Here is a 14,042-nt window from a genome sequence, read left to right on the forward strand (position 1 = left end):
AATAGTAGTCATTAAATGGATGCTTATTAAATGAGTATTTGGAGTTCAATTAGTAAACTGTCAAATACTTAGAATTATTAAGATTGGGAGGGATTTAATAATTATTATTATAATACCTTGTGCTAGGCACTGGGATTAGAGAAGTCCTTGTCGTATAATATCTGACATGACCCTCCCCGAATGCATAAGGTAGGCATTATTTTTATTACCCAAGATGCAGTCTTTACTACTCAGGGTCCACATTTCATTTTACAAATTAAGAAGCTGAGGCTTAGAGGGGCCAAGTAATTTACATGAGGTCACAGAATGGAATCTTGACACCAGAACCAAACCCTTCAACTGCTAGGTTAGACTGCAGAGTCATTGAATATTTTCGATCCCCTGCAGCCCATAAGGAAGGTAGACCCCAGCAACTGGAGCATCATTTGTTTCCTGACTGCAAAGTGAATCATCCTTCTTAAAGATAGTATAAGTAATGTGCAGTTACGCAAAATTGAAAGATTTGAGACAGAGCCATATTATTCTCACAGGAAAGGATTAAGGGGTAGGGGGATGTGGAAAATTAGGAGCATGGGAGGAAAATGGATTAAGTGACATGTTCTAGGGCAGCCCAGAGCTGGTGGATTAACAGAAAGGTCTAATGGGGAATCTTACTAGGTTGTTTGCAGTTTAAGATGAGTTAAATCAAGTTTAGCCCAAAGCTGCCTCCTTACATATATTAAGTTCAGCCTAAGGGTATCTCAGTACACGTGAACTATAACAAGTGGAAGTAGAAATAGACCATAGCCTACATTTGTGCCAATCATCAAGGTTTGGCCAATCAAATGTAGCCAATTGTTTGAACCATATTTAAATAAGGCAAACACCGAATTGTAACCAATCCAGCTGTTTCTGTACCTCACTTCTTTTTTCTGTATGTCACTTTCCTTTTCTGTCCATAAATCTTCTTCCCCCATGTGGCTCTGCTGGAGTCTCTGAGCCTATTCTGGCTCAGGAGGCTGCCCAATTCAGGAATCGTTCATTGCTCAGTTAAACTCTTTTAAATTTAATTCAGCTGAAGTTTTTCTTTTATCAGATGGTGTCAGAAGTGGGATCCAAAGTAGAGCTTCTAACATCCCCTAGGAGCACTGAGTGACCAAGTGAGGAACTCTCTGGACTGATTGTGTCCATTGATCTCTTGGAGCAGCTGGGGATTGTGGTAAGTTCTCTCTCAGATTCCAAAGCTCCACGGATTTGTGTTTTTAGCTCTCCGAGTTTCTTTGAGCAAGTTTCTGATCCAAACTGGATTTGGAAGTTGTGACGAGAAACTGGACTGGGTCCAGTAATTAGCTGGTTTGGATCCAGCTAGAGGCTTCTTACATCTGACTGGGTCAGAAGGAAACCAGTAGTAAATGGCAATATTGCAGGAGGTGTAAAATTTTGCTTTTGGAAATTCACAGGGATTTTTGTGTTCTACCCCTTTGGTTCATTTTTCTTGTGCACTTAGGTAGGAAAAAAAATCAATCACTGACTAAGTTGATCAAGGGAACCTGAAAGCAAAGCCAATATTTGAGGTAAAAATGAGATCCTTAGTTTCTGAAGAATTGAGTTCCTTCTGGCTTATACACACACAAGTGTTAGGCCTTATAAGCAGCAAAGTCTTAAAGAAATGGCAAAATCTTACTAAATCTTACTAAAGATAACTTACAGTGGAATGTTCCAAATGAACAACACTGCACTGAAGTGTGTTAGAAAATGAGGGCTTCCAAATTAGTCTCATCTGTATTGATATGCAGAAGCTTGTAAAAAGATTTCAGTATTTTTATATGAAGACTTTATGAAAGGCAAATAAAAAGCTTAAGTGACTAATTGATTAAAAAAATTAAATCTGCTAACCTTTTGGCTTAGTTACTATACTAATCCAAAGGAAGTAACTGCAGCACCAATTGGCTGACTTTGGGTAAGTAGTGGAGTACATTTTACCTGTATTGGGTTAGAGAATTGGGTTAGAGGCCCTCCCCTCAGTAAAGTCCCTCTTGGTTAAAAATGGATTTGGCACAATGGGCTGTTAACTGCTATTCTCTTTGGATTAATCTGTCTTGTACTTTTTGCTGATGACAATGGGTGACAGGATTAGGCATGTACAGGATCATGGGACCTGGGGAACCTTCCCCAAAGGGGGAAACTTGAGGGCTGATGGGATTGCTGGAAAATATCCCTTCACAATTGACACGTGGCCATCTGAACTTTTGATTCAGCGTTGCTACAATGGGTGGGTCTTACTCTGGCCTCCTTGAGTGGCTTGCCTTCTTTACCCTGCTGCAAGCAACGCTTTTTCTCCCTGTCCTTTCCTCTCTCTCTGTGCAAACTGGTTGTAGGAATGGTAAAAAATTACTATCTCTTGTAAAGTTTTAATTAATGAGAAAAGGATTCATGAGGCTGGTCTTAAGCTGTAGCGAATCTGGTGTACTTTGTGTTATGAATTTGTCTTTCTGCATCATTCAGTCATAAAAAGGGGTACCATAAGATGGAATGCAGGCCTAGGCCCCCGTAAGCTTCTGCACAAGCCAACCTAGCAAACTGGTCGTTATAAACTTTGCTGCAGGTCCCTGAAACAAACATCATCAACAACAACAACAACAACAACAAACTGGATGAGCGTTTCCCTCTTGTCTTGTTTCATGCCCTTGGGAGCCTGACCTTGTAACCACAGGGTGGTACTTTCTCTTGGCTTCCGCCATCCAGGAAACAGGAATTTGGGGGTTCATGTGACAGTTCTAAAAATTATTGTGAACATTTAAAAGCCATTGCATCTCAAAATTGACTGCTCTAGGCTCCTTCTGGGAAGAAACAACAGAAACTGCTCAACGCTGTAGCTTCATGGCGAAGGCTTTGTCTCTTCTCAATGGCATCCAGGATTCAATTCCTGGCTTAGGGGATGAGTCCTTTCTGGTTTGATATCTAAGTGGCTATTTCTATTTATTGATTCTCTCCCTCTCCTTTTGACTTCGCATCTTGAATTCTTCTTTCTCTGAGCACCTGGGAGGTTACCTTTGGTAAAGTTCAAAAGCCAGAAATATTTGCTATTTGTTCTGGCTAGAATCCGGTTAAAAAAATATTTGGTTAAAAGTCAGCATAGGCCAGGTGCAGTGGCCCACGCCTGTAATCCCAGCACTTTGCGAGGCTGAGGAGGGCAGATCACTTGAGGTCAGGAGTTCGAGAGCAGCCTGGCCAAAATGGCGAAACCCCATCTCTATTAAAAATACAAAAAAATTATCCAGGCATGGTGCTGTGTGCCTGTAATCCCAGCTACTCAGGAGGCTGAGGCAAGAGAATCACTTGAACTTGGGAAGCAGAGGTTGAGGTGAGCCAAGATCACACCGCTGCAGTCCAGCCTGGGTGACAGAGTGAGACTCTGTCCCCCAAAAAACAAAACAAAACGCTCAGTTAAAAGTGGATGTTCAAGCTACAGGTATATTTAAAAGGCCTTTATGGTTTTTTTCTCTTTTTGGATCTTTTTTTTTTCCTTTTCAGGCAACTGAATTGTTTTTCTCCATTTTTTTCTTCTTGCCGCTCTTGATGCATACATGAGAGGACCTAAGATAACTTCTAACAGCCTGGGACTCCTTGGGAAAAACAGAGGAGGTGCCACAGACCCCATTTTGGGAAAAACCTCTGTTTTCCTCGTGAAACCCCAGGAATTAGAAGCAGATAGATCTCTCTCAAAATCTAAGGCTAAATATACTTTTAGGGATGGCAAATGGCAGTTGGGGAAATACTCAGCTCTTTGCACATTGGATCAGAGAAGCATGCTCTTGGCCATCTGGAAAGTATGGAAATGTCCCCATCCCCCAGCAAGAGATAAGACTCCCATTGGGGTGGGCTAATCACAGAATGGGCTGATCAGCTTTGGGTGGCTTTGCATTGAAATGCACGGTCAAATCATTGCACTGTCTTGTTCCATAGCATTTCTCTTTTGAGGATCCAGGATCCAATATAAAATTGGGATCCTGTATTTTTGGAGATCTGTTTTGCCTTCCAGCTGTGCTTACTTATTAGGACCTAGAAACTGCATGTTTTCTTAGCCCTCTTCCTCCGAGGACTCCACCCTGAATCCAGTAATCCAGTTAAGAAATTTAAAAACTGGCAAATGAAACATCTTACAACTACTGGATCTTCTGTGTTTCTATGTATTTATATGTGTTCTGTGTGTGACGTTTGTATATAAAAGAGCTCTGATTAATTGGCTTAAAAAGAAAAGCACTTAAATAAAAAAATTTTGTAAGAAAAATTAAAACTGTAATGCCTTTTAGTTCATGTGACTTTAGTAAGCTTTGGGAAATAATTAAAGACATTTGGTCTAAATTAGGCAGGTCACATATTAGATTTGCTAAATAACCCCCTAGGTTGGGGTGCAGTGGCGTGATCTCGGCTCACTGAAACCTCTGCCTCCCTGGTTCAAGCAATTCTCCTGCTTCAGCCTCCTGAGTGGCTGGGATTACAGGCACCCACCACCACGCCCAGCTAATTTTTGTATTTTTAGTAGAGATGGGGTTTCACCATGTTGGCCAGGCTGGTCTCAAACTCCTGACCTTAAGCAATTCACCCGCCTTGGCTTCCCAAAGTGTTGGGATTACAGGCGTGAGCCACTGCACCCGGCCTAGATTTGCTAAATACTTTAAGGTAATAAACTGCTTCTTTGACTTTTGAAAATTTTTCAACTTACCTGCTTTGGAGCCTGCTTTAGATTCGAAGTAAGGTCTAAGGATATGCAAAGTTAGCCAGGCCCCTTGGCTATGCTAAAAAGAGTCAGACTTTATCTATACTTCTGTTTAGTGTCCTAGGCTCCACACCTGGTACATAATTAAAATCACCTACTTACCAGGGTTTTTCACCAAAAATAAAAATTGCTAAGAGTTAACATTGTAACATGTAACTGAGACCACGGAAAAAACCATTTTATGTGCAAGGTGTGTGAGGAAAGTGAAATATGCTTTTAGCAAAAGATTATAAGATGGAGCAGGAATGTAAATTTTTATCTAGTTTAGAGGGTTAAAGGATTGTTTTAAATTAGATAGGATAAAGCTGAAGGTTTGAGCAAATTGTGGAAGATTTATGAAAAATTAATCTTGTAAAAAAAAATTATTGGCCGGGCACAGTGGCTCATGCCTGTAATCCCAGCACTTTGGGAGGCTGAGGCAGGCAGATCACGAGGTCAGGAGATTGAGAACATCCTGGCTAACATGGTGAAACCCCATCTCTACTAAAAATACAAAAAATTAGCCAGGTGTGGTGGCAGGCACCTGTAGTCCCAGCTACTCGGGAGGCTGAGGCAGGAGAATGGCATGAACCTAGGAGGTGGAGCTTGCAGTGAGCCGAGATCACGCCACTGCACTCCAGCCTGACAACAGTGAGACTCCATCTCAAAAAAAAAAAAAAGAAAGAAAGAAAATTCTGTGTGTGAACATATTGGCTACATTTAAAGGGGTATTACTTGTTTTTTCTGTAAATTGAACATTAAAATAAAGGCACAACAGGGTTTTCTTAGAGCACTGATCTGCTCTTTAACAAATATTTGTAAAGGGTTATAAAAGATTTATGAGAATCTCACCTTATGATCAAACTGATTAAGATTGGATAAATTTGCCTCTATGATTTATTAAAGATTGGGGTTGACATTAATAGTATGCTAATGCAAGGGTGAAATTTGGCTTTATCTTTTGAACAAGATTTTCACATAATATTGAAGGATAATCAAATATTTTTGTTTGCCCTTTGAATAAGCTACAGGAAAAAGAAGAGAAACACAAGAGACAGATTGTTTGGAAAACTAAGTCTTCAGTTAGTAAAGGTTTCTGCCTTTTTAAAATTTTTTGAGTCATGATTTTGGCTAAATGAATGACTTATGGTGACCTGGAATTCTATCTCATAATATCAAGTGTTTTAAACCTTTAATGTATTTGACAGGCTTCCCAAAATCAAATTTCAGCTTCAAAATCATCTTTTCTGACCTCTAACTTTGGGATACTACAGAGGGCCCCTGAAGCACCAAAAAGAGAAGTAAACAAGACTATTTAACATGTTAAGTACATGGGAAGCATTGTCAAAATAAAAAACAATGCTTAACCTTCTTCAGGTTACATTCTAGTGAATGTTATTAATATACTTTCCAAAACTGTATGGGATTTCTAAAATTCTAATATGCTTGAATATACGCTATCAATCATAAGTAGGGTTATTATGTTAAATTATTGTAGACCATGGAAATAACCAAATATGCTTGTCAATTGTGTCTTTAACTATGACTACTTAAAGTCATTTCCACAGTTAATTGCTTAATGCTGATAGTTTCTGAAAACTTCACAAGCATGCAAAATCCTAGAATATGGCATATTTTAGGAGGTTCATGAAAGAATGGAAAGGACTCTGAAAAGTACTCTTGAATACAGGTTTTTGGTAACTTTAGAATCATATCATCTGGACTACGTATGAATTCCTGGAGCTTTAATGAAAAGACTGACTGGTTTACAAAACTGCCAACTCAAGTAGAACAAAAATTAATTTAATACCAAGAAAATACCTTGCCAGATTTTCATGCTAAATCAGCTGATACTGAAATTGTTTAGATATACAATTTGAATGAACTCCATGGTCTAAGTCAAATTACCTATGATAACCCATTAGTTATCAGTGCTATGCACCTAAGTTGGAGGAACAACTGGTATTCAAGAGGACATAAGTCCAGTGTTAAGCATGGAATCACAGAGAACCAGGACAGCTGCCTTGTCATTCCTGAGTTCTTAAAGCTTTTATTATTAAAAGTTCTGCATTCCATGGCTCATCATGGGAAAGATACAATGATCCAAATTAAACGTATATTGTTGTGGTGATTTCTAAATTACTAAAATTGTTTATGACCAGTGTTTGGTTTGTTAAACCCATATTCCTGGGAAGACAATCAAAGCTTCAGGTACATTCAGCTACCTGATGGGCCATTTAAACATTTATAGAGGGATTTCATTCAACTGTCATTTTCAATGAGTGTTTTCTGGTTATATAAAAGGTCTCCCATGCAAGAGGGCTGATGTTATAACAGTAGGTTATTATGCCACAGTATATTTTCACTAGGTAAAGAAAACTTTTTATGGTTTACTGACTGAGGACAATCAACACCTTCACGATCTAGAATCTGAAGATTGGATTTTCTGGGAACATCAGAGAAAGCCTGCCCTTGCCATCCACACTGCAGCAAAACTTCAGGACCTTGAACCGTGTGTTCATAATCTCACAACTGAGAAGGGTCCCTCCACACTCTTGGAACTGTACACCCACTGGAACTCTTTAGGTAAAGCTAACCAGGAAAGTTTCTCCCCAGAAGAAGATGGCATACTTGATGTGAAGAGCTTTTCCCAAGATCACAGATCATGACCTCTCTACTATCATGAGACTCTTATCTTTGGATATTTTTTTCCTTGGTTATGCTTCTGTGGACAATAGAAGTGAAAGAGGGGTCTGTTGTGTGCACTCATGGGTTATACTTTTATTTATGAAGGATTTTGCAGCCAGCCTTATACATGGATAACCTTATACCTTGATAGATGAAAAATTAAGGCCCAATGTAGATGAAAAACTAATGGTACATGTGTTGCTTTGTAATCAGTCAGAAACAGAACATTGGTTCACTCCTCTTAATCCATATCATGGGTTAAAGAGAACATTGCCAGGAGGCCTTCACTCTTCTAGAAGGGCATCATTTGCTAGGTCCTTTTCCCATGATTTGGAGTAAAAGAGGCAATGATTAGAAATGTATCCCTCATGAAAGGCTCTATAGCAGGTTCTACTGTAAAGGCTGTGGTTACACAATAGACTTTAAATTCTCTTGTGAAAGTTATGCTAAATAAAAGAATAGCTCTAGATTATTTAGTGGCTAAATGGAAAAGTATTTGTGCAGCTGCTGGCATTTGTGGTCTATGGAGACATACATCAAATGTAGATTATAGAGATTCAGTTGTAGGGGATTAATGAAGAAACTGCTTAGTTAAGTGAGTCAATTCTTTGTCTAGCTCATTCTTTGATGTATTTAATTTTAGGTGGTTTGGTTTAGTGGACCCTGGGTAAGGAGCATACTCCAAACATTTTGTATTATCCTCCTGATAGTCATAATAGTAGTCTCCCTGGTGTGCTGTATTCCCTCAAAAGTTTTAAATGTTTGCATGCAGCCATCTCAAGAATGTCAAATGGTCTCTCTTTAACTGGAATGACAAGACCTGAAAGGAGTATGTGAACATGAGGGCACCATAACCTATGAATAATATGCTGAGACCAGAAACCCAAAATTGTGGGTGGCACTAAGGCCCTAAGTTTTGATCACACTCTCACCTAAGTAAGAACCTGATCAAAAAGGGGGAATTTTTTAAAGCAAAATTATGGGAGGCCATTGTTTTGAGAGCTTGTTTGGAGGTCCTAGCAGAAGAGAAATGTGAGGTGGGACCCCCCACACAGATTCCCTACTGGGGCACCACCTAGTGGAGCTGTGAGAGGAGGGCCACTGTCCTCCAGACCCCAGAATGGTAGATCCACTGACAGCTTGTACTGTGCGCCTGGAAAAGCCACAGACACGCAACGCCAGCCCATGAAAGCAGTCGGGAGGGAGGCTGTACCCTGCAGAGCCACAGGGGCAAAGCTGCCCAAGATCATGGGAACCCATCTCTTATATCAGCGTGACTTGGATGTGAGACATGGAGTCAAAGGAGATCATTTTGGAGCTTTAAGACTTTCCTGGTAGACTGAGCCAAGATGGCCGAAAAGGAACAGCTCTGGTCTACAGCTCCCAGCATGAGCGATGCAGAAGACAGGTGATTTCTGCATTTCCATCTGAGGTACCGGGTTCATCTCACTAGGGAGTGCCAGACAGTGGGTGCAGGACAGTGGGTGCAGCGCGCCATGCGCAAGCCGAAGCAGGGCAAGGCATTGCCTCACTCGGGAAGTGCAAGGGGTCAGGGAGTTCCCTTTCCTAGTCAAAGAAAGGGGTGACAGACGGCACCTGGAAAATCGGGTCACTCCCACCCTAATACTGCACTTTTTCGATGGGCTTAAAAAACGGCGCACCAGGAGATTATATCCCGCACATGGCTCGGAGGGTCCTACGCCCACGGAGTCTCACTGATTGCTAGCACAGCAATCTGAGATCAAACTGCAAGGTGGCAGCGAGGCTGGCAGAGGGGCACACGCTATTGCCCAGGCTTGCTTAGGTAAACAAAGCAGCTGGGAAGCTCGAACTCGGTGGAGCCCACCACAGCTCAAGGAGGCCTGCCTGCCTCTGTAGGCTCCACCTCTGAGGGCAGGGCACAGACAAACAAAAAGACAGCAGTAACCTCTTCAGACTTAAATGTCCCTGTCTGACAGCTTTGAAGAGAGCAGTGGTTCTCCCAGCACGCAGCCGGAGATCTGAGAACGGTCAGACTACCTCCTCAAGTGGGTCCCTGAACCCTGACCCCTGAGCAGCCTAACTGGGAGGCACCCCCCAGTAGGGGCAGACTGAAACCTCACACGGCCGGGTACTCCTCTGAGACAAAACTTCCAGAGGAACGATCAGACAGCAGCATTTGCGGTTCACGAAAATCCACTGTTCTGCAGCCACCGCTGCTGATACCCAGGCAAACAGGGTCTGGAGTGGATCTCTAGCAAACTCCAACAGACCACAGCTGAGGGTCCTGTCTGTTAGAAGGAAAACTAACAAACAGAAAGGACATCCACACCAAAAACCCCTCTGTACATCACCATCATCAAAGACCAAAAGTAGATAAAACCACAAAAATGGGGGAAAATACAGAGCAGAAAAACTAGAAACTCTAAAAAGCAGAGTACCTCTCCTCCTCCAAAGGAACGCAGTTCCTCACCAGCAACGGAACAAAGCTGGACGGAGAATGACTTTGACGAGTTGAGAGTAGAAGGCTTCAGATGATCAAACTACTCCGAGCTACAGGAGGAAATTCAAACTAAAGGCAAAGAAGTTAAAAACTTTGAAAAAAATTTAGATGAATGTATAACTAGAATAACCAATACAGAGAAATGCTTAAAGGAGCTGATGGAGCTGAAAGCCAAGGCTTGAGAACTACGTGAAGAATGCAGAAGCCTCAGGAGCTGATGCGATCAACTGGAAGAAAGGGTATCAGTGATGGAAGATGAAATGAATGAAATAAAGCAAGAAGTGAAGTTTACAGAAAAAAGAATAAAAAGAAACGAACAAAGCCTCCAAGAAATATGGGACTATGTGAAAAGACCAAATCTACCTCTGATTGGTGTACCTGAAAGTGACGGGGAGAATGGAACCAAGTTGGAAAACACTCTGCAGGATATTATCCAGGAGAACTTCCCCAATCTAGCAAGGCAGTCCAACATTCAGATTCAGGAAATACAGAGAATGTCACAAAGATACTCTTCGAGAACAGCAACTCCAAGACACATAATTGTCAGTTTCACCAAAGTTGAAATGAAGGAAAAAATGTTAAGGACAGCCAGAGAGAAAGGTCGGGTTACCCACAAAGGGAAGCCCATCAGACTAACAGCAGATCTCTCAGCAGAAACTCTGCAAGCCAGAAGAGAGTGGGGTTCAATATTCAATATCCTTAAAGAAAAGAATTTTCAACCCAGAATTTCATATCCAGCCAAACTAAGCGTCATAAGTGAAGGAGAAATAAAATCCTTTACAGACAAGCAAATGCTGAGAGATTTTGTCACCACCAGGCCTGCCCTAAAAGAGCTCCTGAAGGAAACACTAAACATGGAAAGGAACAACCGGTATCAGCCACTGCAAAATCATGCCAAATTGTAAAGACCATCGAGGCTAGGAAGAAACTGCATCAACTAACGAGCAAAATAACCAGCTAACATCATAATCACAGGATCAAATTCACACATAACAATATTAACTTTAAATGTAAATGGACTAAATGCTCCAATTAAAAGACACAGACTGGCATATTGGATAAAGAGTCAAGACCCATCAGTGTGCTGTATTCAGGAAACCCATCTCACGTGCAGAGACACACATAGCTCAAAATGAAAGGATGGAGGAAGATCTACCAAGCAAATGGAATACAAAAAAGGGCAGGGGTTGCAATCCTAGTCTCTGATAAAACAGACTTTAAACCAACAAAGATCAAAAGAGACAAGGCCATTACATAATGGTAAAGGGATCAATTCAACAAGAAGAGCTAACTATCCTAAATATATATGCACCCAATACAGGAGCACCCAGATTCATAAAGCAAGTCCTGAGTGACCTACAAAGAGACTTAGACTCCCACACAATAATAATGGGAGATTTTAACACCCCACTGTCAACATTAGACAGATCAACAAGACAGAAAGTCAACAAGGATACCCAGGAATTGAACTCAGCTCTGCACCAAGCGGACCTAATAGACATCTACAGAATTCTCCACCCCAAATCAATAGAATATACATTTTTTTCAGCACCACACCAAACCTATTCCAAAATTGACCACATAGTTGGAAGTAAAGCTCTCCTCAGCAAATGTAAAAGAACAGAAATTATAACAAACTGTCTCTCAGACCACAGTGCAATCAAACTAGAACTCAGGATTAAGAAACTCTCTCAAAACCACTCAACTACATGGAAACTGAACAACCTGCTCCTGAATGACTACTGGGTACATAATGAAATGAAGGCAGAAATAAAGATGTTCTTTGAAACCAACAAGAACAAAGACACAACATACCAGAATCTCTGGGACACATTCAAAGCAGTGTGTAGAGGGAAATTTATAGAACTAAATGCCCACAAGAGAAAGCAGGAAAGATCCAAAATTGACACCCTAACATCACAATTAAAAGAACTAGAAAAGCAAGAGCAAACACATTCAAAAGCAACAGAAGGCAAGAAATAACTAAAATCAGAGCAGAACCGAAGGAAATAGAGACACAAAAAACCCTTCAAAAATTAATGAATCCAGGAGCTGGTTTTTTGAAAGGATCAACAAAATTGATAGACCGCTAGCAAGACTAATAAAGAAGAAAAGAGAGAAGAATCAAATAGATGCAATAAAAAATGATAAAGGGGATATCACCACTGATCCCACAGAAATACAAACTACCATCAGAGAATACTACAAACACCTCTACACAAATAAACTAGAAAATCTAGAAGAAATGAATAAATTCCTCGACACATACACCCTCCCAAGACTAAACCAGGAAGAAGTTGAATCTCTGAGTAGACCAATAACAGGCTCTGAAATTGTGGCAATAATCAATAGCTTACCAACCAAAAAGAGTCCAGGACCAGATGGATTCACAGCCAAATTCTACCAGAGGTACAAGGAGGAGCTGGTACCATTCCTTCCGAAACTATTCCAATCAATAGAAAAAGAGGGAATCCTCCCTAACTCATTTTATGAGGCCAGCATCATCCTGATACCAAAGCCGGGCAGAGACACAACCAAAAAAGAGAATTTTAGACCAATATCCTTGATGAATATTGATGCAAAAATCCTCAATAAAATACTGGCAAACCGAATCCAGCAACACATCAAAAAGCTTATCCACCATGATCAAGTGGGCTTCATCCCTTGGATGCAAGGCTAGTTCAATATACGCAAATCAATAAATGTAATCCAGCATATAAACAGAACCAAAGACAAAAACCACATGATTATCTCAACAGATGCAGAAAAGGCCTTTGACAAAATTCAACAACTCTTCATGCTAAAAACTCTCAATAAATTAGGTATTGATGGGACATATCTCAAAATAATAAGAGCTATCTATGACAAACCCACAGCCAATATCATACTGAATGGACAAAAACTGGAAGCATTCGCTTTGAAAACTGGCACAAGACAGGGATGCCCTCTCTCACCACTCCTATTCAACATAGTGTTGGAAGTTCTGGCCAGGGCAAATAAAGGTATTCAATTAGGAAAAGAGGAAGTCAAATTGTCCCTGTTTGCAGTTGACATGATTGTATATCTAGAAAACCCCATTGTCTCAGCCCAAAATCTCCTTAAGCTGATAAGCAACTTCAGCAAAGTCTCAGGATACAAAATCAATGTACAAAAATCACAAGCATTCTTATACACCAATAACAGAGAGCCAAATCATGAGTGAACTCCCATTCACAATTGCTTCAAAGAGAATAAAATACCCAGGAATCCAACTTACAAGGGACATGAAGGACCTCTTCAAGGAGAACTGAAAACCACTGCTCAATGAAATTAAAGAGGATACAAACAAATGGAAGAACATTCCATGCTCATGGGTAGGAAGAATCAATATCGTGAAAATGGCCATACTGCCCAAGGTAGTTTATAGATTCAATGCCATCCCCATCAAGCTACCAATGACTTTCTTCACAGAATTGGAAAAAACTACTTTAAAGTTCATATGGAACCAAAAACAGCCCGCATCACCAAGTCAATCCTAAGCCAAAAGAACAAAGCTGGAGGCATCATGCTACCTGACTTCAAACTATACTACAAGGCTACAGTAACCAAAACAGCATGGTACTGGTACCAAAACAGAGATATAGATCAATGGAACAGAACAGAGCCCTCAGAAATAACGCCACATATCTACAAGTATTTGATCTTTGACAAACCTAAGAAAAACAAGCAATGGGGAAAGGATTCCCTATTTAATAAATGGTGCTGGGAAAACTGGCTAGCCATATGTAGAAAGCTGAAACTGGATCCCTTCCTTACACCTTATACAAAAATTAATTCAAGATGGATTAAAGACTTAAACATTAGACCTAAAACCATAAAAACCCTAGAAGAAAATCTAGGCATTACCATTCAGGACATAGGCATGGGCAAGGACTTCATGTCTAAAACACCAAAAGCAATGGCAACAAAAGCCAAAATTGACAAATGGGATCTAATTAAACTAAAGAGCTTCTGCACAGCAAAAGAAACTACCATCAGAGTGAACAGGCAACCTCCAAAATGGGAGAAAATTTTCGCAACCTACTCATCTGACAAAGGGCTAATATCCAGAATCTACAATGAACTCAAACAAATTTACAAGAAAAAAACAAACAA

At 40.5% G+C, this 14,042-nt stretch overlaps 1 long non-coding RNA gene across 1 annotated transcript in view; it reads left to right on the forward strand.

Moving 5' to 3' along the window:
- LOC104001605 (uncharacterized) overlaps positions 1–14,042 on the forward strand; it is a 58,753-nt gene that overhangs the window by 15,471 nt on the left and 29,240 nt on the right. The window contains exon 2 of the long non-coding RNA XR_001708107.2: positions 1,076–1,198. This is a non-coding gene — a long non-coding RNA (uncharacterized LOC104001605). The remainder of the gene's footprint in view (positions 1–1,075; positions 1,199–14,042) is intronic.

This window comes from Pan troglodytes, chromosome 10 (assembly GCF_028858775.2).
Source record: "Pan troglodytes isolate AG18354 chromosome 10, NHGRI_mPanTro3-v2.0_pri, whole genome shotgun sequence".
Classification (NCBI taxonomy): domain Eukaryota; kingdom Metazoa; phylum Chordata; class Mammalia; order Primates; family Hominidae; genus Pan; species Pan troglodytes.